At 41.1% G+C, this 26,746-nt stretch overlaps 1 long non-coding RNA gene across 5 annotated transcripts in view; it reads left to right on the top strand.

Annotated features, from left to right (window-relative positions):
• The first annotated feature begins 2,066 nt into the window (after positions 1-2,066).
• The window catches only part of LOC125396640 (uncharacterized), a 75,412-nt gene continuing 50,732 nt past the window's right edge, over positions 2,067-26,746 (top strand). For 2 of the 5 annotated variants that reach the window (XR_014997019.2, XR_014997021.2), the window contains exons 1-3: positions 2,067-2,338; positions 4,238-4,346; positions 5,253-5,458. This is a non-coding gene — a long non-coding RNA (uncharacterized LOC125396640). Of the gene's footprint in view, positions 2,339-4,237; positions 4,347-5,252; positions 5,459-18,750; positions 19,020-19,623; positions 26,365-26,746 lie in introns of those variants that run through there. The other 3 variants (XR_014997023.2, XR_014997018.2, XR_014997020.2) reach the window with 3 other exon arrangements.

The following is a 26,746-nucleotide window of genomic DNA, read 5'->3' on the forward strand; positions in this document are numbered from 1 at the left end:
GGAAGACATTGTAAGCAGAATGTTGCTTCTGCGGCACAGTTCATCATAGTGCTTGTAAGGACGGGGAAATAGACCCCACAACAGAGGAATATTTAAAAAGCTGATGGCTGTATAGACACGGCCTGCTTGAGTACACACAGTCCAAGATAATCTAAACTCATGGCTGCCATCTTCTACTCACGGATGGAGAGCTGTTCACTTTTTGCCAGAAGGAAATAAAAATTAGCTTGCTAAAGGTACATCTGTTTAAGGTAACCTATTGACAATGCCAGATACTAAAGTGATGTGAGCATCCCAAAGGGTTTCCTCCAAGAGAAATATATTTAGAAGAATTTCTTGGCTTATCACTGTTATCTTAGGTGTACATGGTGTTAAACTGCCCTACAAATGCTTAGGTGTATACCCATAGATTAGGGCTGCTCTAAGCCTTCAGTAGAAAAGTGTCTTTTTGCAGCAGGTCATGGCTGATTTGGAGACCCACAACTGCTCAAAATGCAGAGAGTGAGTAATCAGAACATTCTTGGTCCTAAGCTGGACATCTATATTACCCACAAGGGAAGACATAGTTAAGTGGTTGGGGAGGAGGACTAAGAAAATTCCTTATGGGATCATAGGAGACTTGGCGGGCAAGAGCCTTTGTTGCTCAGTGTGAGGACCTAAATCTGATTCCTAAAATCCACATGGGAGGTAGGAGAGAACCGCTTTCTACAAGGTGTTTTCTGACCTCTACATTCAGTGAATGTGAGCACTCATGTGTTCACATGGGTACATACACCTAACCAATAACACCTACACACACAATAAATAAAGGTAAAATAAATAAATAAATAAATAAATAAATAAATAAATAATATCGTCCGGACATGACACAAGCCATTGCAGCCAGGAACTCACTGCAGCCCTGATAGCCTCTGTAAGACGTGCCCTCCCTGACAGATTACAGCCAGGCAAAGGATTCTAGAGGAGAGAGTTTATTTTCCTTAATGGTGTAGCCACTGGAAAGTTGCCTATGCTGCAGTTAATAATCCTCTCCCAGAGGGAAAAAGAGAAATGCCATCAAGTAGGAAGGGCCTTGTTGGGAGGAAGAAAGGTTTTAGTGGGGCAAAGCAAGAGATCAGAGAGTAAGAGGGTGTGAAACTGCCCCTGGTTCAGTTCTCTTTAGGTGTCGGCCAAGGCTGCAGCTTCCTTCCCGTGACCCAAGTTGCCCATCTGTTTCTCTTCCCACAGCGGGTGGCTGGGGGTCTGTGCACATTTCCTCCGGTGGTCAGAGCTGTTAGTAGCAGAGGTGAGGCCGCTGTGGCTAGCACCAGCAGTTAAACGCCCAGCCACTGCCCTAGGGAGGCCCTTGTGCTTTCTTGTTCTTAAAACAGTTGCATTAGGGTTGTGGGACTAGCTTGTAAAATTTTTGTGGGCAATCAGAAACCCTTGAAGTTTTCACACAGAGAAAGCAAAAAGCGAAAAAAAAAAAAAAAAAAAAAAAAAAGGTCTGCTCTGTGATAAAACCAGGGCTGGATATTTTTGGCCTTTTCTTTCTAGTGCAAAGAAGCCCAGAGAAGATTCTTCATGTTGAAACAGTTACTCAAAACAGAGACCAGTGTGGGAGAACGGTCTGTGGCTCCTGCCTTTGCTGCTAGCGGTGATGTATGTCTGTGTTTTGGGAACTTTGAATATCTAGTTGAGTCTGTACTTTTTGTGGCTTGTCTGGGCTCAAATGCACCACCTCGCGAAGAGCTATTTGATTGGCTAAGGATGGACTCTGTTCCTTCTTTCTGAGACACTATAAACGGAGATAGCACAGGCCTTTGAAAATGCTTTATAATATCGTGGAGAGCGAAACCATTAATAACGTCTTCGGAGATCTGAAAAACATCCATGGTGAGACCTTGCTAGAGGGAGCTTTGGTGTTCGCTGTGAAATGGTTTTCATCGAAGCATTTTCCCCTGACAACAGAGCTGATTATTGTATGGTCCCTTTTGGACACGTGTTTTTTCCTGGTAGTCAAGTTCCCTTTTCCTTTAAAACAGAAAAAGCAAAACAGAATCTAGCTCCGTGATTGGTAGATTCCCTCCACTAATTCACCGTCCTTCAGTTAGGAGATTCTGGAAATCCCCGTTGGTGTCACTTTTTCTTTTGACCGAATATGTCTCTAGTTGTCTGGCTACAGAATTTCTTTCCTAAGAGCGGTCTGGCTCTTTCTGGCTTCAGCACACGCCGAAGTTCATAGTTTGACCTACTAGCACAGGCCAAAATTCATAAAGAACTTTGGAGTGGGACAGTGGTCACAGGTGGCCCCAAAGAAGATTACTTAACGCCTGCTTAATAGGGGAAGAAGCCTGTGGTGAGCTCCGATTTCTTCTCTGGCATGTGGGTGGCGTGGGATGAATCAGAAGCATGCTAGCTTTACCAAGGAGCTCTCTCTAATGCTTTCCTGGTTCCTTCGGGGTTATTAACAGGGTGACCTTGAGATATCAGTCCCCTTCAACAGGCAACTATTGCTCGGAATCCCTTTGAAGTGCTGTGTAAAGTGATAATACCGCCCTTCACTGCTTTTGGCTTCTTCCCATGGCATCTATTTCCTGCTGTTAACCTTGGTACTAAAGTCGGGCCCAGTCCTTCTGAAGAACAAGGCAGTCTGATGGTGACTAAGAAATCCTGATAAAGCCTGTATGCCATACTGTACAGGGCTATAGTCTAGCCAGGGACTTCTGGAAATGTAGGCGTAAGGGTTAAAGGTTAATTTTCTTTTCCTGTATACTTACCTGTTCTAAGTATATATGACATGTTCTGAACCATATTTTAGGTAAGCCAACTTGTTCTGGGTTTTAACTTGTAGTTCTTTGGGATGATAGCAAAATACCTTCCTTCCTTTCTTAATGCCCCTCCTTTTTTCCCCATCTAAATGCTTTACCTTAATCTGACAATCAGCCCCATATGACAGTTCATGATTCACATAGACACATAGACATAGAGACACATAGACTTTCTTATGTCTAGACTTCTGGGTCCTTTCTGTGGCCAACGATAAATCCCAGCATGTTGGCCTTAGGAACTTGAGGACCCAATTAGTCTTGATGACACAGATTTGTAATCTCACTTGGGGTGGTGAATCAGAAGAAATTTAGTGAGATTCTGTGTCAACATTTGAAAAATCAAGAGAGAGCTGGGAATATAGCTCTGTTATCAGCCACTCATTTTGAAGTGTATTCTACAAAGAATAATGACTGCTTTGTTCTCAGAAGGATTGTACCAAACCCTCCCAGTTCTATCCAAGAAGGAAACCAGATTTCTTTGATTTACAACATCTTATGAACAACCTTTGTGCATGTTTTTTTGAGTTGTCACCGTTGTACCTTCTGTATTTGCTTTTTCTCTAATACCTAAAGCTATGCAAATCAATGACCTCTGTGACATTTCTTCGATTTCCCTCTTTCTAGTTGGTGGCTTCTGACCAGAGAAAATAATACCAATATTAGTTTTTTTTTACATCAATATATTCCCTGTTTCATCTAGATTTTGTAGTTTTGTGTACTTAAGTTTTTGTTGGATATTTTAAATGGTAAACTCTAAACCTCTTTGCTTCCAGTTGAAAAATATCTCTAGGAACACTGAGTAAGTGGTCCCAAATGTCCATGTAAAAACAGTTCTCTTAGGTACCACCCGGTCCTGGTCTTCTGAAACACTGAGGTTTTGATACGAACCTTCTCTTGGGGGCAGTAGAATGCGTGGATTATAAGCCCAAGTTAAGATTTTTATTTTCCAGATTTTGTGCACATTGAGGAGTGTGAATTTCTGCCTGTGTACTGGTATATGGAGAGAAAATCTAAACCCAGTCCTTTGTCTTCCTTTCTAGAGTTGGGTATTAGTATTTTTTTTTGTCAAGTTAGGAATTCTTCTCTTCAAATAAATTCTCCTTTGCCTATATGATTTCCAGCAGGTCTAGGAAGTTCACAGATGTTTTAATTAGGAAGAAACAGAAAATCATTGCTTATTTTCAAATACCTTGAGGATTTTTTAAATAAAGGCTTTTAACTAGACTTTTCTTCCACCAAAAATGTTCTATTTTCCATTTTTAAACATTTCCTATATTGTACACCATAAAGGCCTCTACATGTCTCTTTAAGAAGAAACATAAGGTCAAAGCGGAACCTCGAGGATCATTGCCAAAGCAGGGACAAGGTAAAAACATGAGCTGCTTTCTCTGATCTATCACTCACCGACCTGTGAAAATGTTTTCCAGTGTCTGGCCCTTCCTTGAGCCTCAAGCTTGCGACAGAAGTTGCCTTCAGTCTTCAGCAGCTGCTGAAATGATACCGAATTTTATCTCAGGCTCCAGTCCTTTGGCATCTGTAAGTGAGCCCATTAAATAAAGAATTTTATGCCAGGAAAACCAGGCTAATATCAGTTCTTAAAATATAAATTCTTTTCATCGTATTTTTTTAGCTAAATTGATCTTACCAACAAAACTAAAACTAAGAATCAACCCTACCTTATTAAAGAAAGTCACACTTGTGAAATCTGGTCTTTTTTTTTTTTTGGCTATTATCATTTACCATTCTCTTAAGTTTAACTATTTCATTCTCGAGACTAAGACCCCTAAGGCTATAAATGTGTAATCACACACATTATAAATGCATAACACATATCTATAGTTTCCATACCATAGGTTGAAAAGGCACATGAACTTATCATCATCCTCATTAAAGACTGTTGATTATCTACTGTGCATATTATGATAAGCAATCAGATATGGTGGGGAAGACAAGAATTATATAAATGTAAGTGTTCAACAGACTTCAATTTGGCTTGTGTAGTTAAACAGTTCAAACAGAAAGAGGAAAATAGCTATTCAGGGAAGGCCCCCAGGGCATCAAGTACCAGGAGGAGACTTGTCATGCTTTTGGTATTCACAGCACACCTTTGGGGGGGATGCAGTGATGGCATCTCAGGAAAAAGCTAATCAGAGCTTCTCTGCCATAGAGTGATTTAAGGGTACAGTAATAGCGATAGAAAAAAGTGCTGAGGTATGGGGGGGGGTCAAACCAGGTGGTAGATGGGAGATGAATGCCAAGGTGTCCTCCTCTTTCCAGAGAAGCAAGAGAGAGAAAGAGGAAATGGAAAATGCAAATGCAGAAAAAATACCCAAAGAATCTCCATAGGAGTTTGCCCTTAGTTATGATTTTGGTAACTCATCTACTGCTTTGAGCATCAGGTTTTTACAATTCATAAAATGGTTGTTTTACTCTTTAAAATAGGGACAACGAGGATGAAATTTTAGAAGAAAAAGATGAATCAATTCATTTTTGAGGCATAAACTTTATGGCGTGCTTTCCCACTCCGAAATAAAACTATCAACATGCCATTATTTCCTGATGCTGTCGGTTCGAATCCTAATGAGAAGGAAGCCTGAGCGAAAGTTGTAATGTGATAAGACCCAGTGAAGTGGAACACACAGAACAAGGTAAGAGGAACCACGGCAGGTCTTGGGTGCTTAGGGAAATGCATGAAGGCTTTATCAATGAAGCAAGAGAGCCTGAAGTTTAAATTTATGGTTAGATAACTTCCAAATGTCCTTATGGTTTAGTGAGCCTCTCAGACTGCTGCTTATGAGCTACATAATGTCATGCATTTGAAGTCGTACAAGGATTTGAATGTGGTACGTATCAGTGATAATGCCCCTTGAAAGCTCTGTTAAATAGCCTTGATTTCCTTCTGGTAAAATTATAATACAACGATGTAGTCTTGAAGGAAACATACAGCAGTGGTTACTGCAGTAGTACAAGGATGTCGGGGACACTCACATCAGATGGCAGTCTTTAGAGATGGAGGAGTCATTTGAAAACACACCGGGGAGGAAGTGTGGGAGGAAAGGAATCTGACCAGAGACGCAGATGAGGTGTCCCTGCAAGTCAGTTCTGTGAGAACCTAAAAACTGTACCGTGTGTGCACTCAAGTTCTGTCCTCTCATTGTAGGGAAGTGCGCCTGGGATTCTGACCCTGGGAATATCATGACCACATCTTCGCTTCACCTTTAGGACATGTGAAAGGATTTACCCCGCTCCACATACTTACTCTCAGGCACACATATTTTGAAACTGGCCCCATTTTTATTCTACTGTAAATGTCAGTCACCCAGTCTAGTGTAATATGAGGGGCCAGCTTGTTGGGGTTTCTGTCCAGTCTGGTACCCCACAGCTGGCAACTCACAAGGAAAATCACACACAGGACTCCATAATATTATAAACTGATTGGCCCATTAGCTCAGGTTTCTTGTTAACTCTTATAGCTTATATTAACCCATTATTCTGATCTATTTTAGCCATATGACTTGTTGGTACCTTTTCCAGCTGTCAGCTCACATGTTGCTTCTTCGGTGATCTGGGCAGGAATGGCAGAGGGAGCTTCCTGCTTCCCAGAATAGTCCTGTTCTCGTCGCCCCGCCTCTACTTCCTGTCTGGTTGATCCACCTATACTTCCTGCCTGGCCAATCAGCGTTTTATTAAAATACATGATTGACAGAATACAGATAATTCTCCCGCACCAGTCTAGGAGTATGACTTTCCCTAAAACTGCCTTTAAAAACTCGAAGATTTGGAATCGCAAGAATGGATGCAAATAGGAAACAAGGCTATGTTCCCGAATGAATAGGAAATGCTAGTGAAAGCATCATTGACGTAGAATTGTGTGCTAATTCAACTGGGGGAAGCAGTCCTGTTCTAGGTTGGGTTGATGCTCTATCCCTTCCCTTTGGGTGACATTAGAGCCCGATTTTAGGAAGTTCCTTGTTATGCTAATAACTTCCTCGGTTTTTCTTCTAGAAGGTTAACCATAGATACCAGAGTACGACCTATTCTTGCCAAGATAAGATAGGAAATGAAATACAATGCCCCAGAGTGATCCTGTTCAGAAAAATGTTAGTGAATAAATATCCTATTTCCTTGTCTTTTGTTGGGAAAACTCAAATTGCATTGTGTATGGCCTCTCTGGTGGTCTTTAGAAAATATTGAGTTGCAGTTGTTTGCAGAGTAGGGTGGTCAACTTTCCTCATATCTTTGGAGCTCTCTCAGTTGTAGCATTAAAATTCTATATTTTGGGAACTTGAGGTTCACTCAAGCCTGGAAGGCAACCACTCTTTAAGCAGAGGTAGCTGGCAACTCAAGGCGCTCCTTCTTGATGTTCTTTCCTCCGAGCGAGCTCATGTCCCTGCCTTGTTTACAGTGATTCCTGGAGTTACCTTCTGAACAAACTGTTGCATTCTCGCTTTTTTTTAAGAACCTGTTTTAAAAAGGATGTAAGAGAAGCCGGTCACGGTGTCTGCTTGTGAGGAACAGGAAAACGTGCAGCCTCATGCTTTGCATAGCAGCAACCCAAGATTGCCCAGATCTTTGCATGCTAGGTGAAGAGGCTGCAAGGGAGGGTAGCAGAGCTGAGAATCCCTCTTCTAGGCCTCTCTCCCGCAGGCATGCTCACTGCAACACAGAGACGTAAAGCGAGGATTTCCTGTGGGATCCTTTATAAGAAATCCTGGAGCTATCTCTGCCTGTCGCTGCCAGAAATTTCTGTAAGTAGGGAAGAACTTTAGTCATTTACAGTATAAGCATTCTATGAAGCAGCATGAAGTTTCTCTAAAAGCATGAGACTAATCTACACTTGCTGACAGAGGAAAATGTTACAAGGTAGCAGAAAGGGAAACACAGATTAAAAGTCATGCTTATGATGTTCTGTATCTATTTGTTTCCTCTTCCTGGAACATATGTATAACTTAAACACAAAAACTCTTAGTATTTAGGAAGAGAGGGAGCATAAAAGGTTACCAAGGGAATTACCTCTTTATTTATTATTATTATTATTATTATTATTATTATTATTATTATTATTATATACTTAAAATTATCTTTAAAGTAACAATATAATTGGAAATGAATATCTGATACATTTTTCACCCTTTTCAATTTTTCTTAAGTTCTCCTCTCAGTATTGGCAGCATGGAAACTATTGTGGTTTTAGCTTCATATTCTGTCTCAACTCCCATGCACCCATATAAAAGTATGTTGTGACCAAATATAAGCCACTAAGTTATATAAAACATAATTAACCAGAGATTTTATATGGGTACCAGTCTTTAAAAATGCGTGATCACCTTTTCCTTTAAGATGAGAAAGACCACACGGACAGAAAATATATTTCAAATATTCATCAGTTTTTCTAAAACCACAATTACAAGGGCAAACAGGAAATTAAAACAAGCTCTCCATGTGTACCCGAACCCCGTGTATTTTAAAATAGTATTTGTTCAGGAAATTAAATGATGTTGAATGAAAATGATAATTTCTCAAGTGTTTGGGAAAGGGCATGGCATTGGATTAGAAGACAATGAAAGAGATGCTGCTAGCAAGAGGATTGAATAGATTTTCAAACAATGCAGAATAGAAACCCCTACTAAGCAGGAAGCGCCGAGCCATTATTGCTTATGCCATTTGTTTTCTGCTTTGTTTTGTCTTCTCCAAAGCAGTCTAAGGCTGTGAGTGGGCTGGGGAGACTTTCTACCCTTTCATTGTTGTGATTGCAGCAACACAGTGAGAAACATGTGCTTGGAAAGAAACCTGTGTCCTTCTTAGCTGCATGCTAATGAGCAAAGTGCACCAAGCTTTGCTCCCTGAAGACTAAACATGGCTCTGTCAGCTACAGTCTGCTCTGAGGAAATGTTCCTTTGTGTAATATGGACCTCAGATTGGTTTTCTTCCAGGTGTTTTTTTTTTAAATAGTAGTTTCCAGCATCTCTAGGACTAAAAAGGGAAAGTCAGAAAGAAGAAACAAGAAGGAGCTCCAGAGCATCAAATGCTCCTTTAGCCTTGTGCCCAGGAGGGACTGAAGAGAAGGGCTTTTTAAAAAGCATTGTTTTGTAATGCTATCCAGTGCTTGTCAAGAAGGACCCAGAATGGGATGTTTTAAATTATATATTCTAAACATCTGTAACTTACACTATAATAATTTTTCTAGTGTCTTTACCCGATCTTGGTACAGGGTCTCAAGATTATGTCTCAGTTATAGTCTGAATAGATTAAGTGTTTTACTAAAAAGTAAAAGACATCGAGAGGTCAAGAATGATATCTCTACTTTTTATTATTGCCTTGTTTTTATTTGGAAAAAACCTCTGGAGATTTTTGAAAAATAATTATATCTAGCATTATAGTTTAATGATCTAATTTTATACACTAATTATAATATCTCCTGTGTGGATTCATGAATGGCTTATTGCCAGGTGCTGCTGGCCTTTGTAGAGAAAACCCAATTAACCACGACCAGTGAGGTCCATTGTTCAGGAAGCCTTCACGTGATTCTCAGGGTTATTTTTCTCATTTGTTGCCCCCCTTTGCCCCATCCTGGCAGCACTGAGTCAGTCCTAGTGCTACACATTCTTCCGGTTCCCTGTTAGATGGTGTTGGAGATAAGATTTCCATTATGGGGGCTTTGATAGAGACAAATAATGCAGAGCTGGAAAGGTGAATGATTGAGAGCTGAAGATGGTGGAGGCCTAATTCTTGTCGGTGGGAATGTTGGTAGTGTAGGAGACAGAAGGTGCGGGGAGAATTCCGGAAGACCATTTGGCAAATGTGACTGAACAGTAAGCCAATTTCAATACCTGCATACATTTAAGAAGGAATTAAAAAGAATGACAGTGAACTTGGTAAAGGCTGTTACTGACGTCAAAATGGAGGCTAGCAATGCTAACTCTGCTATGACCATACTCAGCAAGGCTGGGAATGACTCTATTAAAGAGTTTGGGCTCTCAGCAGTTGCTATAGAGAGAGCATCTTATTTTTTTCGTAGCCAAATAAGGTCAGCTCCCCTGCTCTTCATCTTCTAAAGCAAAACAGGTAGTAATATTTATTTGTTTGTTTCTTGAGGCTGAAGTGATCTGGAACTTATTATTATTCCATATTATTTGGCATTTTGTTATATATTTTCTAATCTGTTTCATCTTTTTGTGCTACCCTTGTTGGGCATTTTCTTTTGTGTAAGAAATGGGCTAAAAATGCCTACATCTTATTTCTACCCCATCCGCTCATCTGTGTAGCAGAGACTTGCCTGTGATGATGTAAGTGATGTGCCAGTGTTCATTAGACTCCATGTCAGACTCTGTACATTAGACTCCCACCGATTCATTCCTCCTACCTACTTACCACGGGTGCTAGCCTGGCTCTCGCCTTCCCTTGGTCATCTATGTTTTGCTTAGTTAGAATGAAACTATTGCTTATATTTCTGTCTCAAGCCCTGAAACTTAGATTTAGTCTTTTAGATAAGGTTTACATATCCTGTATATTTGTTCTTTGGAATTACCCCCGTATCATTACACATTTAGCCTTAGCCCAACATTGACGGAGTGTTGATGTGCATGAGTGCTTTTGTTTTCATTTCTATATCTGCCTATTGTTTGCAAAACAAAGTTTGCGGAGGCCTTCTTTTCTAAGTTGCAAGCTGGGTAAAACATAAAAACGCCACTCTTCTTTGAATTCCTGAGGTTTCCAAGTCTACTTGGCAGACACTCAATAAATATTTGTTGAATAAATGAATGAACTTAAGATGGGTTAAGAGGTTAGATTCTTTAGGTAAAGAAATTCGGGATCACCTTCCAATCAGCACCTTCCTGTTGCTTTGAGTTTAGCTCTGCTATGGAGGTCTACCCCTGCGTTCCATTCCTTTTATTGTTTTATGACATTGATATGCATGGGCTTGTACTGTGTGTAACAGAGCCTGAGTGGTTTGGCAAATAGGAGGGATTTTAATTTGCTTTGAGTGATTCAAAACACGTTTCCATAACAACTGTTTTGTTTGCTTCCTTGCTTTATTTTTAGTAATTTTTTTTTGAGGCTTAATCACAGACCAGACTGTTACATCTTGCATTCTTGACTATTTATTCGGCCCATCTTTCAGAGCCTGTCATCTGGTCGTTGGCTGTTGCAGGTAGAAGGGCCAAGTTTATAATTACCTGCAGGTGAGCATTTGGGCCAATTTTCAGACTGTATCCATGGGCTGTTACTAATGATACTAAAATTCCTTGGATTTTACTACTTCTGATACCCTTGAGCAATATTTAAGGTAAAGCTCAACCAAAATAGTGGAATGAGTTTGTCGAGCAATATCAATCCAAATGTGCAACGGAGAGTGACCGTAGAAGAGATTCAAAATGAGGAAAGCTGAGAAAGTCGGCCTCATTGACCTAGCAGATTTGGTGTCCCATGTGTAGAATCTTATATATTGTATATGAAGGAATTTAATGTCCTGTCAGTGTAGAAGCAGGGCTTGTTTAAGGTTTACTCTCGGGCAAACCACTACTTGTGTGTTATAAATATGCTGCACGTGTTCTATTAGTAGCTACTAAGATAGAGGGGAATCCAGGACATCTTAGATCTGACCTCAGTTATCTTCTACGTTGTGCTAACTCTGCCAGGGTGAAAAGTTTGGGACTTTTTACAACAACCGCTTTCATGCCAGATGGCGTGGAAGGAATGCTGGGAATCTGGAAACCCAGATTTTGGGTTTTCCTCTCTGCTAACAAGCTATGTGACTTTCTGAAAATATCTTAACCTGAGACCTTTATTTCCTTACCTGTTAAGACAAAGACCCAACCTCCTGCCCTCATGATACTTCCAACACAAGCACGCGATGAGTTAAATGTGTTTTTTATATTCCCGAGCTTGGAAAGAGATTATCTGCTTGAGCAGTGAAAAATCTATCAACTCTGTGTAGCAAAGGTGAACCTGCAGCCGGTGATTGACTTTAACCTGTAGCTGGTGATCAGCTTTAACTTGCATAATGATCGACTTTAACCCACAGCTAGTGATCGGCTTTAACAGACAACTCGTGATTGGTGTTAACCCACAGTTAACGATGGGCTTTAACCTGCAGCCAGCGATTGGCTTTGACACAACCAGAAAATCATGGACAACGGCTGTTAGAAGCATAAGAAGCAGTGTTTCCGATGGTGATGTAAGTCTGTGGAAACGGAATGAATAGCAATAAAGGGGCAGCTGATGAGCGGTGTTCAGGTTTTATTTAATTTTCCTGCGGTGCTGTGAGACTGATCTCACCTGTGAGAAAACAGCAGCCAGCCTGTCAGACTCCACCGCTCCTACCTGAGGAGCTCACTCTCCCTTCAGCTAGCTAGTGCTTGTTGTGCACGCACCAGGTTGCAGGAATTGCTCTAGACCAGATTCTTAGTTTAGCGCAGAGAATGAAACCTAGGCCTCCTTCCTCACGGAGCTTGCATGCAAGCTCATGCATGCAAGAGATAGAATTGGTAGACAGATGGAACAAATAGGTTTTGTGGTATTTTAGCAGGGGGTAAATGTTATGGGAAGACTAAAAGAAAAGCTGGATGTTAGAATTGGAGAAATATGGGAACTGAAAGGTGAGTGTGTCACTTCCAGCTGAGGAACTGACGAGGGTACCATGGGAATTCTCCATTTTGATAAAGGATTTGAGGAGATGAGGGGATTGGTTACACAGACATTTGGGGGAAGAACATTCATGACAGAGAGATGAGCAGTCATGAAGAGTATGCCGGTGTTTTTGCAATTCAGTTATTTACACAGAGAAAAAGTCAATATAAAGGGGGTACATTCAGATGCTAGCATCCTTCTGCATGGTTCCTTGAGCTTTTGGAAGCAGGCTGATGTATTTTCTTCGTCCTCAGTACATTCCATCCTGCTTTCCTAGCGAGACTGATGGGAGTGACTTTCTTTGACATCTTCCTTCTGATTTGCTCTGATGTTAAGCTCCCAAACTTGCCGATATTTTGACAGCTTCTTGCTCTGAGTAAAAAATCCAGGTTTCCTGATTCCTAGGCTTCAGTCTACAGGTTAGCAACCAGACAAGGGGAGGAAAGTTTTTCCCTCTCTCTCCGCTATGCTCCGCATAGAGCTACAAACAAAGGGATGGGTCAACTTTGTACAGCCAAATCCCAGGGGAAGAGTTGGGGTTGAGATCTGAGTTTGTGAGCTTTGGGTTGGGGCCTAGGATTGTGCATTTCCTACAAGTTTCCAGGTGACATGCTGCTGTTGGTTCTTGTTGAGTGAGTCTTTAGGATGCATTTGTGTACTGGGAACATGATTTGAGCCTGTATCTCTATTTTGTGTGAGAGGTATTTGTGTGTGTGTGTGTGTGTATTCCTGCACACTTATGTGTGCAGGAATGAGCATACTGTGGGGGCCAGAGAACAGCCCACCTTTTATTTTGAGACTGGTTCTTTTGCTGGCCTAGAACCCATCACATAGGACAGGATGGCTGGCTCGTGAGCACTGGGGATCTTATTTATCCCTCTAGTAGCGAGATGACAAACATAGCACCACACATAGGTTATTTTATGTGGTGTCTAGTATCAAACTAGTCTGCAAGCTAACACGGCAAGCACTTACTGCCCGAGTTATGGCTCCCTTTCCCCCCCAGCAGTGACTCTATAGTTCTAGTTCATGCTTCTCTCTACCCAACAAATCCAAGCTTACTTTTCTACACATCTTCAGAAGGCCAGGGGAAAATTAGCTCATCAAATTAAAAAAAGAGACAACCTTATCCTTCAAGAAGACCCTGGGACTTTCTGCCACACCTTCAATTTAGCATCTTTGCCTAACATACTGCTTAAAGCCTCCAATTGCTTCCCAATGATCAGAACCATAATTCAAACTATTTTTTAAAAAAGATTATTGTTTTTTATATGTATGAGTATTCTGTGTGCATGTCTGTAAGTACACTGCATGCATGCCTGGCACCCACTGAGGCTAGGAGAGGTTTTCGACTTCCTGAAACTAGAGTGACAGACAGCTGTCAACTACTGTAGGTCCTGGGGACTGAATCTAAGTCCTCTGCTGAAGAGCAAGTAATCTTGACCATTGATCATTCTCTCCAGTCATGGAATTCAGAGTTCAGGGCTAGTCCATAAGACACTTAGTAGTTTACCTCCCACCCTTCATTTTAATTATTGTCCCTCACCAACCCTCTTGTAGCCATAGTGACAACATTTCTGTTTCTAAAAGATGGGGATTGCTTGTGAAATAAGCCTTCTGACCATTTTTTTCTCAGACCACAGCAGGGATATGAACTCCAAAAATTAATTTTGAAATGAAAGTAATAAAGCTTCGAAAATTAAATAACTTTAGGTTTAAGAAAGATTCAAATAGCAAATATTTATTCTGTATCTACTATTGATCAGGCATTATTTTCCGACATTTGAGAAATGTCAGTGAACAAAGCAAAAAATGGACAGCGTAAGTTCGATGACATTGTTAAACTAAGGAATCAGCTATGGATAGGACAAGCAATCAAACAGAGCCGTAGGACAAGGACTAGAGGACTAAGAAAAGTGGGGAACCATATAAGAAAGAAGGTGACTTTTGAGCAAAGACCAGGAGACAGGAGGATGTTATCCATTCAGATAATTCAGGAAGAGTCTCAGTGCAAATGTCCCAAGGCTGCTGTTCAGGTCAATGTGACTACAGCCAGCAATGTAAGTAGGAGTGTGTATGTGTGTGTGTGTGTGTGTGTGTGTGTGTGTGTGTGTGTGCAATGCAGACCTATGCCTTACTGTAAATGTTTCATAATCTGTACAAGCTTCTTTTGAAGTGATCTAAATTGGATTTTGAAAGGAATTAAAGAGTAAGATAAACCAGTGCCCAAAAGTTTTGCTTCCCACCTGCAATATTGGCAGGAAAGATTTACGAGGGGATTTGACCTCCTTAACTATTTCTTTTTGTCCCCTGCCCCAGTGAAAGAGCTACTTCTGCCTCAGCTAAATTGCGGAAGACACTTTGACTGCACTCTGACTTCTAGCTAAAGAGGTAGGGAGCTCTGCTCTTGTAGTCGGAGAGCAGCAGTCAGTTCTGTGGGATGCCCTCCTGCTGAAGGATGGATATGTAAAATTCTGTTGAATGATAGGAAATGCCCCCGAAGATTCCAGGCCAGTGATACCAGCATCACTTGGAGACGTGTTTGAAATGGACATTTGCAGGTCAGCATGAGGGTGAGGGGTATTGATAGACAGCAGAGCTTATGTGAATGAGTCACTTCTGTTTCTCCTATCAGGACAGCCTTTCTTGTCACATTAGAGTTCAGGAGGAACCGAACCAAAATGAACTTCCAGTACATGGCCTCCATACTAGAGACTTGAATCATCTGGAGACGGGCCAAGAAGTCAGTATTTTTCAACCCTTTCTAGGTGAGTCTAGGGAACAGAATCACGTTAATAGTGCAGATTTGCCAACCTCACAGTGTTGACTTTTTCTATGAGGGGCTTTCCTGAGCTTTACAGAGAGTTTAAAGGATCCCTAGTTTGTACGTACTAGATGCCTCCCGGATTCTTGCCCACACTGGAAAAAACAAAAATTACCAAAGATTACCAGATGTCTGGTCAGGAGCAAAATGCCCCAGTTGGGAACCACTACTCTATGGCAGTGTTTTTCAAAGTTTAGTGCCATACTGCCGAAGAGAAATATAAAACTCACCACATGTATAATTGAAATTTTTTCAGCAGCCACATTTAAGCAAACAAATTCAAACAGATGAAACCAATTTTATTAGCATAGTTAACCCAATACTCTCCTAGATCGATCTTTGGTCCTCACTTACTATAAACTGTGGATCTACATTGTGTTTCTCAAGTCCTTATCGTGGAGTGTGTGACGAACCCAGCACTTTCAGTTAGACTAACTATAGACAGTATCCTCAGTGGCCCGTGTGGCTAACAGCTGCTGCATTGGGCAGGTAAGGTTTGGTAGGCATCAGAGTCAGCCTGATGTGTTCCTTAACATACAAAAGGCAGACAGGCTTCCCTTCCCTGTGTGGCTTCTGGTTCCTTAGCAATGGAGTGGGAACTGAAAGTGGGAATTCTAAACAGAGGCCCCGGGAATGCCGGAGGTCTGTTGACTATCCTTTGGAAGCTACAGTAGAGAATCCCTAGTGGATTGATTACTCCAACATGAGTTGTTTTGTTTGCTAGGGCTTTTGTTAATTTATTTCGACCAGTGACAGTGACTTGGATCTTGGAAGACAGTGATAATCCTAGACCCTTCCCCAGGCCAACTGTATCTGCTCACAAGACTGGAATTTACATTTCTCAGGGGACCACTAAGAGCCCTGACTGGCAACAGGACACTTTCTTGAGCAAGACCTCCCCTGTCTGCACAGGGCTCTGTTTCTTGTTGACGTTTTTCTCCATTCTTTACTCTTTCCCCACGAGCTTCAAGGCTTTAGGATTCCTTTTTCTTTTCTGGTTATCGTTACCTATCAGCAGCCCGGAACAGTGTTTGCACACGTGAGTGCTTAGGTACTCACAGAATCAATGATACTATAAAAGGAGAGAAGGCAGGGAGCAATAGCAAGGTCTTTCGTCACATGTTTGGGGATGACCTGAATACCACGATTCAGGTTGGCTTGGCTCCTGTTGAGCTAGATGTGCGAGCAGCACTTCCTGTGATCTTCATCTGTTCCTAGGAATGTAAGTGACTCACTTCCAAACAATTGCCTGGGGGAAGCTTTCTATCACTCTCTGTGCTTGTCTTACGCTTCCTCCTGTCAAGGTGAATCCCTATTCTTTCCTTTATGGAACTGGAAATGATCCGCCTATCGGTGACATCACCAGCACCAGAGAAAGGCACCTGGGATGCCCTCCTCCAGGACTGTGAGTGCCAGCAAAGTGCTGGATGCCCAGGCTGAACCTCTCTGCAAAGCCAGTTGGCATGCCAAAGCTATCACTTCCAGATTGACTCAGTCCTACATAATGGCGCTCCATCACAGGGTGGAGCCTTGGTTCTGAAGCAGGCTGCTGAGGTCACAAATCCTGATGAAATTCCATTTTCCTTCACATGTAAAAATAGCCGGAGGCCTTGGATTGTTTTCGGTATTTTTTTCTTACACTTTTAACAGTGGAAAATAATTTCTCCAAGTTTCTTTTGGGAAAAGACACCTACTCCCACTACAGCACCCAGTACTAAGTTTTAATCTAAGCTTTAATGATAAGAACGTGTGGATTAACTGACAGATTTATGTGTTCTAGCTGCATATCTCTGTTCACAGACAACTCTAGACACATGGGAAGACAGCTTTGCAGCTTTGAGTGGTTACTTTCAAAGGAGGTGGCAGGAAACAGAAAGCCAGAATTGAGCTGCGCATCCCATGGCTGTGGTGGTCTTTGCTACTTGTTTCATGGTTGGTTTTTTTTTTTTTTTTTTTTGTTCATGGAGCTTTTTATTTCTTCATAGCACACTTTTGGGAAAAGCAAAAATCAAGAAAGTGTGCGATTGAAATCTACTTCGTTTTACAGGAGGGTGTAAATTTTAAGATTTTTTCCCCCTCTTTACCTAAAGGAATGTCTTAAGAAATTGATGTAAAACACCACTCACACCTAAAAGGAGATAGTTTATTCTGGAACCAAATATGAGAGACCACGTCCTTGGAACACAGGTTTAGCTTACCCCAAATTACATGTTTTATGTACAAATAAGTTCCTGAAGGTTTAGAGTAACAAAAGAAAGCCGTAAATCAAGACACTTTTCAAATACATCGGTAGGAACATCAGAGGGGCAGGTAACTGCCCAGAGAGGCCTCTCCCCCAGTTCTAGGCCTCAGATGCACCACGTAGCAGTCTTGGCTCTTTGATTAGTGTAGAATAGGGTTCCGTTACGTTAATATGTTCTGAAAAGTTTTTATCTCCCAGTCACAAGATATTACATCACAGAGATAGCTCTCTAGGGAGCTGAACAGAGCCCAGATAAACTGTCACTGGGCTCTGCACCTGCTACACTCTACCCTCTCCGTATCACTCGATCTACAATCAGCCAACTGGCCTCTGCAGACACAGCTTCTTTCTAGCAACTCTCGTTGAGAGTAAGTTACTGTCGTAAATTCCCAGACGCACTTGAGCAGCTGCTGCGTTGGTGAGGCTTGTGTATGCCTGTGATGAAAATGTCTACTTAATCGATAAAATATCCAACAGGAAGGGAGGTTTAGAGGGTGTGACAGCATTTGTTAATATGCCCTGACTCATTCACTAAATGTGGCAGGTGTGGGAATAGGTCAGTATTCTGGATATTCTTAAAACACAGTGGAAATATTCTTTTTTTTTTTTTTTGCTTATGAATCTTTAGGTAAAAGTTGTGGTGTGCTATTTGCAGGAGACATGTCACTCAACTTCAATTCCCTTTGCTTTGCTATCCATGGCTGAAGGCATTCAAACAGGAAAACACCTCTTTTTCTCATCCCTTGGGTAATTTTAGAGTATCTCTGAACAGCTTTCCTGTTACTTCTGTTATTTAACAGTGAGGCATGATGGGGCTTCTAAGGGTGGGTGATTGCAGGAGAGTAAGGGTGTTGTTTCTGTGGCGGAGATTAAAAAAATGAAATAAAGGGAATGGTTTGTACCACAAGTGGGGAGGCTGACAAATTAGTTACAGAGAGAGAGCACAGGGGAAATATGCCTATGCCAAGACAAAAGCTAAAATTTCAAATGTTGTTAGTGTTTACCAGGAAAATATATGGTCAAGGAAACCCTGAAACTGTGCTGCCTCTGTACATTACCTCATTCGTCTCTATGGTAATCCCAACACACAGTGAACAGACATTCTTCCCATTGAGCAACAAGGAAGTGGAACATGAGGCAGTTAGTTATATAACTGACTTGGGGCGGGAGATGCAGTGAGAAGCTGAACCTGGAGAGCTTTGGGGGACTCCTTCAGTCATGTGATTGTTACCTGTCTTTTCCAGAGCTTGTGAGCACCTCACACCCCCTCGAGACAACCCTCAGATGCTCTGTGAGGAGCCGTGCATCCATCACCTCAGGCTGCTGAAAAGCTGGCTACAGGCTGGGTGACTCGTAACTCAAGCAATAATTGGCTCTGACAGACGCTCTTAGACGGGCTCAGCTGCCTGGAGGAGTCACATATCAACAGACCTGGCCCGCTACTCTCCGAAATCTGTAGCGCTGCTTGCAAGTTGTATAGTGATCTCCAGGTTTCTAGTATTCAGGAGCCGTGGTGGGTTTCCCCAAGCTAGGATAGGCTTTTATTGATATGGCTGTCTCTCAGTCAGCTCCATGTAAACCCTCATTCATACTCCTGTAGGTAAACCCAATAACTCAGTGATTCAGCAAATTGGACTTTGGTGGCATCATTACTTTGGTCTGTCATTGCGTCCTATTTAGCTTTAGTCCATGTTTGTCCTTATTGCCCCAGGAAGCGTATCATACGGCGTCACAGCATAATGGTCCTTCATCTGAAATTGTTGCTTCTGAGTTTCCATCGTGGAATAAAATAGGCACAGGCATTCATGCAAACATCTTGAAAATTAGCTGAGTTTTCCCTCTGGATAGAAGCATGTCTTCTTAGCTCTCTGGAGTATAGTGAGCACCATCACTTACTAAAATATTTCCTTTATTGAAATATTTAGTCACATTTTTTTTATTGTGTGTGTGTGTGTGTGTGTGTATGTGTGTGTGCATCCCATAGAACAACTTGTGGGAGTCAGTACACTCCTTCCACCATGTTGACCACTCCTGGGATTAAGGTCAGGTGATTAAATTTTGGGTCAGGGTGTGCAGACCCTGCCTGGAACACTGTTTTTCTTTTTCTTTTATTCCAGTATTTGGAAGTGCTTATTCTGAAGATATCAAGATGTTTATAATTAATAATGAATTCTCGTGATTTCCTGTTGAAGCAGTAATTGGGGAAGATCAAGTTCTGATCTGAAGCTGACCTATATGTCTGGGAGTACGGTGGACAGGACTGAATGCAAATATTTGAAGAACAGTGCATCATTTGTTAAGACTGTTTCTGAAGCTTTTGTAAATCTTTACGTTCCATGTTTTACTCTATATAATTCCCTGTGAATTTGTGAATTCTCTATGAAAAAAATGGCAAGCACAGACATCTAGAAAGCACATGCTGATCAGCTTATCTGCCTTGTCTGTCCAGTCTCTGTGACGGTGTCCCACAGGTCAACCTGCAGGCATCTGATTATCCTCCTTCAGTGGACATTCGAGGAAGAGCTGTGTCCCCAGTGACCTACAATTTCCTATCCATCATCTCTCAGTGCAGACAAATCTTTAATCAACTGACATTTTCAACCTGCCCTAACCTGTAGTAAGAGATGGGAGTTTACTAAAGCAATATATTTATTTATTTATTTATTTTATAAGAAGGGTGTATAATTAACTAGAAATGGTGGCCACAAGGTTGTAATTAAATCCTTGGTAACTTTTAACTTTCAGCAAATGTTTTACCACTTAATTAACAACTCAAAAGATGATTTATAATATGATTTATTAAATGCCTATTGCACGGAGCTGGGACAGCTAATGAGGCTAGTGATGGAGCCTCCTATTTACAGTGTCCCTTCCTTTTTTTCCCCAAAGTTTATTAAATTATAAAAGTTTCCATTTCCGCCCCTCCTCCCAACACCCTCCCACTCCCCCCACTCTCTCTCCTCCTCCCTCTCCATCCCTAAGAGCAGTAAGGGTTTCCTGCCCTGTGGGAAGTTCAAGTTCCTTCCCCCTCCCTCCAGGTCCAGGAAGGTGAGTATCTAGACAGACTGGATCCCAAAAATCCAGTATATGTAGAGGAAACAAGTCCCAGTGTCATTGTCAATGGCTTTTCAGAAAGACTCCAGGTCAGCCACATTCAGAGAATCCGGCCACATTCAGAGAATCTGATTGGATGACATGCTCGCTCAATCCCAGTCCAACTGGCCTTGGTGAACTCTCATTAGATCAGTCCCCTTGTATCAGTGGGTGATCGCACCCCTCGCGGTCCTGATTTCCTTTTTCATGTTCTTCCTTCTTCTGCTCCTCATTTGGACCTTGGGGGGCTCAGTCCGGTGCTCCAATGTGGGTCTTTGTCTGTATCGCCATCCATCGTTGGATGAAGGTTCCCTCTGGTCTAAAGCAATATATTTATATATTTACTTTCTCTTCTCATTTCATTGTTATTTCTGATTTTCCTGATCATTTGAGAGAATTTTAAAAAGCTATGATCTTTTTTAAAGGTTACATCACAGCAACTCATTTTTAATGGTAAATCAATTTTATAATGGAATTCATTCCAGATCCAAAAGAGTAAACTTGGCTGATCTTAAAGATTATAATCATAATCAGGAAGATAAATTCCATACACATGGAAAATCCTGTAAAATGAATATAAATGCTAAAACAATATTTTATAAATGAATTGATGAGTTTGTTTGATTGGATTATATAGCAATTCAGTCTTATTCTTTCCTGCTTGTAGAGGTCTTGATCTGGTTCTCAGAATTGGTTTGAGACTCCACCAAGCTAGTCCTAAATTCCATTGTATGTGTAACTAGAATCTCCACTTTGGGGTTTTATGTGATATTTATAATCAGGGATACAGACAGCATAACAAGACTTTTGTGGAATAATCTTTGTTTACACTGTGAAGATGTGTCACTGTGGTTGGTTTAATAAAAAGCTTTATGGTCAATAGCTAGGCAGGATTTCTAGGCACAGAGGATGCTGGACAGAAGGGCAGAGTCACGAGAAGAAGCCAGGGATGCAGAGCAAGAAGTTTGGGCTTTACAAAGTAAAAGTAACTGAACAACATAAAAGAAAATAAATGAATAGAAATGGGTTAATTTAAGTTGTAAGAACTAGTTTCTAGCAAGCCTTAGAGATCAGCCAAGCTTTTTTTTTTTAAAGTTTATTAAAATATAAAAGTTTCCATTTTTGCCCCTCCTCCCAACACCCTCCCACTCCCCTCATTCCCTCTCCTCTTCCCTCTCCATCCCTAAGAGCAGTCCGGGTTTCCTGTCCTGTGGGTAGTTCAAGTTCCTCCCCACTCCCTCCAGGTCCAGGAAGGTGAGTATCCAAACAGACTGGATCCCCAGAAATCCAGTATATGCAGAGGAAACAAGTCCCAGTGTCATTGTCAATGGCTTTTCAGAAAGACTCTAGGCCAGCCACATTCAGAGAATCCGGCTACATTCCGAGAATCTGGTTGGATCGCGTCCTCGTTCAGTCCCAGTCCAACTGGCCTTGGTAAACTCTCATTAGATCCGTCCCCTTATATCAGTGGGTGATCGCATCCCTCGCGGTCCTGATTTCCTTTTTCATGTTCTTCCTCCTTCTGCTCCTCCTTTGGACCTTGGGGGGCTCAGTCCGGTGCTCCAATGTGGGTCTCCGTCTGCATCGCCATCCATCGTCGGATGAAGGTTCCCTCTGATCTTGCCCTCCCTGCTCACGTTCTTCTTCCTCCAAGCTTTTATAATTAATAAGAAATCTCCATGTCATTTATTTGGGAACTCGCTGGCAGAACGGAGGAATACTAGCTACACAAGACTATTTTAATCTTAAGTCTTCAGAAATATAAAAAAGTGTAGCCTTAGAAATGGAAAACATTGTTTTATTATTTGTTTCTTCAAGATGGAACTTGCTCTTGTAGACCAGGCTGACCTTGAACTCACGTAGATCCACCTGCCTCTGCCTCCCGAGAGCTGGGATTAAAGGCATGCGCCACCACCACTCGGCAGGACAGCTTATTTCTATTAGCACATGTTAATTCTACATACCAGAGGTCTCTGATCCAGTTTCCTTTTTAATGCTGTGGCAAACACCAAGAGCAAAACCACCTTGAAGAAGAAAAGATGTATTTAGCTTATATCTTGGGCACTTACTGCTCACATGTCAGCATCTTCTTAATACCTAACCAGCATTTCTAACAAGAGGACTGAAAAATACATATTAGTACATGTGTATGTGTGATGTGTGTTCATGTGATGGTTAGAGGTCATTTAAGGAACCTTCTTTCTGTCCTGGTTTACTTTTGAGACTGCTTCTCTTACTTGTGCCTGGAGTTCACCTATTGGTTAGGTTGGGCGGTCATTGAACACCAGGGACAAACCTCCCTCTACATCTTCAGCAGTACATCTATCTGCTCGTGAATGCTACCACATCTGGCTTTCGAGGTTACCCTTAGATTCTCACGCTAGTGAGGCTACTGACCTATTTCCACACCTGCTAGTAACCTGCTTTAGTAGAAGACTTTCTGATTTAAGAGGAATCTAATATATTCTTAATTAGAACCACCACTTCAATATAGTTTTAATTTTTTCAAAGTGCATCCCATCTTAGTTTGCTCTGTAACACATAGACAGTGCAAGTGTTTGGCCATCATCTTGCAGATACGGTGTTCAGTAACGAAACTCTGCCAATGCCTCTTAGTGTTTTGTTGAAAATAGACGCAATTAAAAAGAGTTAGGTGCCACTTTGCCATATAAAGACACTCAAGACAAGGTCTATAGAGAAGCAGCCATGAAATATTCGTGGAACGAGGCACTGGAACACTATGTGTCACGTGTGATTCTTTAAGCACAGTTTATGCAAAAAGTTAGCATTCATTGGCTGTGTTCAGAGGTAGGATTTTGGACCCTCCTAAATTACAAATAGGACAACAACTGACTTGTGACCAATGTCATAACTGTTCACTAAGAACTAGAGGTCTGGGTCTCTGTGGTTTCTTATGCTACTGAGGCAAAAGTGGAGTTATTTGAGTTATTCGAGTTATTTCCTGTGTCTTGTACATCACGCTATTCACTAGTGAGGAATCAGCATTCTAACCATGCTCATTAATGAGTGAATGATCAGAAAATTCATTTGTGATTTTCAAAATCTACTCCTTCCCTGCTTGGAGCACTTTAATCTTACTTCATTAGGCAAGACATTAATTCAAGCATGACCTCTTCTTGGAAGTATTTCCAGTTCTTGAAGGGCCTTTCCTAGTCAAAGTCCAAAGTAAGGACCTTTGCCATTACCTGGAGGCCTGTTAGAATTGTAGATCAGAGCTGGGAGATGACTAAGTCGGCAAACTGTGTGCCACGAAAACACAAGCATCTGATTCCAAGTACCCACATAACAAGAGTCACATGAATTATGACCTCTGTACATACCTGTTCCATAATGAAAATATGTATCGATGTACTCGTAGCTAAACGAATCTTCTAAAATTAGAAATCAAGATGAAGAAATTTAAGAAAGATCAGTAGCTATGCTATTCAATATAGAATATATTCTCTTGGTTCAAAAACTTTAAAAAGGAGAGAAAAATCAAATGTGGAAAGTTTTCGGGTCATTCATTTTTCTCTTCCACAATGTTGTCTTCCCCTAGGTGACTGATGCTAGAGTTTCAGATGTAAACTGATAAATTAAAAGCACGTCCAAAAGGGGTGTTTTCTCAACAACTGCATTTTAATGTGTATTTCTAAAAATTGAACCTCCTATCTCTATTGGTATGATGAATATGTTTTATTTCTTTTATTTTTGAGATTATAGTATAGTTACAATGTTTTTCTTCTTCTTTCTTCCTGCCGCATATACCTTGCCTTGTTCTCTTTCAAATTCAAATTCATGGCCTCTTTTTTTCACTAAATATTGTTATCTCTCTCTCTTTCTATATGTATGTATGTATGTATGTATGTATGTATGTATATATAATCTCCTTGGAGGAGAGTATACAATCACTACTTCAAGTATATCCCTAACTGCACTCTAAATATTTGTTCTTATGACCACAGATTTCATAATGCAACGCGGAGAGACCATTACAGAAGAGTACAAACAATTAAAATGCAGAGTTTGCATTTTATAAGAATATGTATGTATATATATATATTCTTCCAAATCTGTAACTGTAACAAAGTAAAAAAAAAAAACTGTAACAAAGCTGTATGATGTTACTTCTAGGTATGTGATTTTAGGCTGATCATTTGGTACCGGATAACCAACTGACATCCTCTTCCCTTGGGACAACCATTTCTCCCTCTTTCAGCATTCCTTAGTTGTTAGTAGTTCTCTGTGGTGGGTTGAAAACTCTTGAGTTCTCCCACCCCATCTACAGCAGCATGTTTTTGAGGTTATCCTTATCAAATCATGTTTGTGCATTAATGCCCATGAGCTTTTACGGGTGCAGCTTCTGCCATTCTTAGGAGACACAGTCTCAGAGCACTCCCTGATCTCTTGGCTCTGGCAATCTCTCCACCCCTTCTTCCACAGTGATCTCTGAGTCTCAGTTTCAGGAATGTGTTCTAGATGCATCAGTTGGAACTAATCTCCTGAACTCTGCATTTGGATTGGCTGTGTTTTCCTTTAATAATCTCCTCCGGTTGCATAAAGAAGTCTGTGGACATAAGAACAAATATGTAGAGTGCAGTTAGGGGTTACACTGATTTGGTGAAGCAGTGATTGCAGAGTCTCCTCCGAGAATGTTTCTCACAAGGACTCAGTCCTGTCTCATTGACATATATTAGCTTATTATTATTTTGAGATTGTACATAAAAATGTCTTTTAGATAAAAGTCTGTAGCAATGGGATATATTTTTTTTACTAGTATTTGTTTCAAACATTGTTTTTTGCATATTGAATTTATTTGCCATCTCCACATGGTTAAGGACCAGATGATGAAGAACTTTCTGTGCATAATTAAATTGTCTGTTTTGTGTATGTCCGGATGCACATTTATTTTTCCTATGAAGACCACTCTGCTCTCGGCAAGACATGAGAAGTCATTATCTCTGTTGTTTTATTCGCTGAGATTCAAAATGTGATTCTTTGACATAATAGAGCAAAGCGTGGTGGTGTAAGAACAATTTGAAAAGGAATTTTCAAGAACATCTGTATTTTTCTCTATATACTCCCTTCACATTAAATGCAATATTTTCAAACTATAAGAAGCTAGAGACTATTAACAGTAAACTCCCTGGTGAAAGCTCAAAAAATTCCTAAGAGAGTTGGAAACCATACCTTTTCTTCTGGTACACCATCAACAGGGCCATACTAACTGCCCAGAAACAGTTAGTAAATACATACTATAGTATACACATTCTAATCTAATCTATACTAATAGAAGTTTAGGAGATGCTTGAATGCATAGTGAGACCCAGAGGTCCCCATTTAGGCTCTCATTAGCAGCAAGTCCACCTCCCTACTGCCATCCTGGGTATTTTAAGGGCTCCAATGAAACTTGGAGTTACTCTAAGGTCAAGAGCAGTGCCTTCAAACAGAATTACATCATGCGAAGTTATAATACCCTCCCCTCTCAGGAACAGTTGGTGGCTTGTTTCTGATTGATTAACAGGGATTCTTAAAGCAAATTCATCCACCTCGAAGTGAAATAACCTTGTGAACAACTCAGACTTCAGCACTCCCTGTGGGATCTGTGTGAGTCTAAATTCCAACCAAAATCACATATTTTTTTTTTTTTTTTAACCATGGAAGGGAAACAACAGAAAAATGTGTGTAGGATGCTTGTTTTATGTCAGCATAACAAAATGTCTGAGATAAAAACTTGTAAATAAAAAAGTTTGTTTTGGCTCGTGGTTCTGGAGTTTCAGTCTCTAGAATGGGTGGCCTCATAGCTTTGATCCTCTGGTGGGGAAAGCAGAGTGGTACAAACTTCTCACCTCGTGGTCAGGAAACATGAAATACCATTTTAGATGTAGACAAATTGACAACCGAGATTGGTCATCACAAGGTACCAGTCTCTCAATGACCTAGGAGTTCACACCAGACCCTCCCACTACCGTCAGTAGTGGTGTCCTGAAGACCAAGCCTCTGTTGTGAGGGTTGTGGGGGAACATTTATCTGATCTACATCAGGGCACAGACACTATATTTAGAATGCGGCAGTGACAGTTCTGCACCACCTGCTCTTCCCAGTGACAGTGGAAAGGAACCCTGTTGACTCTGCTTCTCCTCAACC

Source organism: Myodes glareolus, chromosome 15 (assembly GCF_982192425.1).
Source record: "Myodes glareolus chromosome 15, mMyoGla1.1, whole genome shotgun sequence".
In the NCBI taxonomy this organism is placed as follows: Eukaryota; Metazoa; Chordata; class Mammalia; order Rodentia; family Cricetidae; genus Myodes; species Myodes glareolus.